The sequence below is a fragment of the Loa loa genome (genome assembly GCF_000183805.2).
Source record: "Loa loa unplaced genomic scaffold supercont3.333, whole genome shotgun sequence".
Lineage (NCBI taxonomy): Eukaryota > Metazoa > Nematoda > Chromadorea > Rhabditida > Onchocercidae > Loa > Loa loa.
In genome coordinates, this window is record NW_018108513.1 from 46,137 (window position 1) to 47,804 (window position 1,668).

The following is a 1,668-nucleotide window of genomic DNA, read 5'->3' on the forward strand; positions in this document are numbered from 1 at the left end:
GGTAGAAGTAACTAATAAAATTACTAAAATAAAAAAAAAAAAAAAAAAAATTAAAGTCTAGAGTAAATACCCGATAAATTTACATTTCAATTTAAAATCTATCAAACTATTCATGTTAGTTGAAAATTGAGATATTACTTTAGTCAGGAAATCAAATTTTTTTATTGTATAAAAAAATTATTTGCTATAAAGATTACAAATAAATAGTTTTTATTTGCTATAAAGGTTACAATTGAAAAATTTATTGGGAAAAGTCATCGCAGATGTTAATGTATGCCATGCTGAAAATGAAATATTTGGATTGCTGAATATTCGCTTCCAATGTTGTACACCTGTTGAATTTCCCTGTGGACCTATGACAAAATGACCAATTTCATCAGTTTTTTTCGTATTTTGGCAAACCTAAAATGCAATACAAATCATAGATGTTGTCAAAGTTTAACTAATATTATCCTTTAATTATTACTTTAAACTATTATTTTATTTTAAACTATTTATTTTACATTTTTACTTTAAACTAATTAACCAATATTTTACTTTAAACTAACAAACAAATTGTATATAGGTTAATGTAATATGAAGATTATATTTTAATAATGCACAAATTTTCATGCAATTTCTTTTTCGTTTTTTTTTTTTTTTTTCTATAGAACTATACATAGATGAATGATAAATTAACTTTTAGATGAATGATAAATTAACTTTTTATTATCATTAATAAATTTGCTGTTATCAATTTTCAAACCATAAATGATTATTGGTTAATAGTAATAACATCAAATATTAACACTAATTGCTTATATTATTGATAATGATGAAAAGATAATTTTTATCATTTATATGTAATATAGAACGGAGAAAAAAAGAAAAAAAAAAAGATGCATAAAATTTTGTTGTATTTCTTTCAATAACATTTTTATATTTATTCTTTCGATCAAAAATAATATTTAAATTTTTTATATTTATATATATAAATTTTATCGAATATAATTTTAATTATTCATTAAAGTTTCAAAATTTGCAGTTTTTTTTTTTTCAGAAATACCTTAATGAGAAGATTAGCATTGTTGGATAAAATAATGGGAATGGTAAATTAAATTCCATCGTTTGTTTGAAATAAATTTTGGTGCTAAACGTTTACTGCATGTTTCATATTTTTCCAATATTCGACATCTTTGCAACAATTGTACACTGAGAAAAATATCTGCAAAAGTAATATTTTTATTTTTTGTTTTTTTTTTTTCAAAAAAGATTTTCGTTTTTTTTTTTTCTTTGAAGTAAGATTTTCGCTTTTTCTTTTTCCATTCATTTATAAGAGATTATTAAAAAAATGTATTTTTTTTTCCTAGAAATAATTGATAATAAAAAAAGAAAAAAGTGAGGAAAACTGCAAAATAATTGGCAATAAAATTGCTATTAGAAAAGAAAAAAATAAATATTAATTTTTTTTCTTTTTTTTGGACATTATAGGATAATTATTGAAATCATTTAAGAAATTTTTTAAAATTATCAAATCAACAAATGTTGATTCGAATTAATTAAATATGTATAACCTACCACAGTTTTGTCTTCCTGCAATATCTTTCACTTGAATGAGATCAACAATTAATCGATTTTTGATAAGATGATATCGTAATGTCAACAATATTCTTCCAACTGCATTCTGCA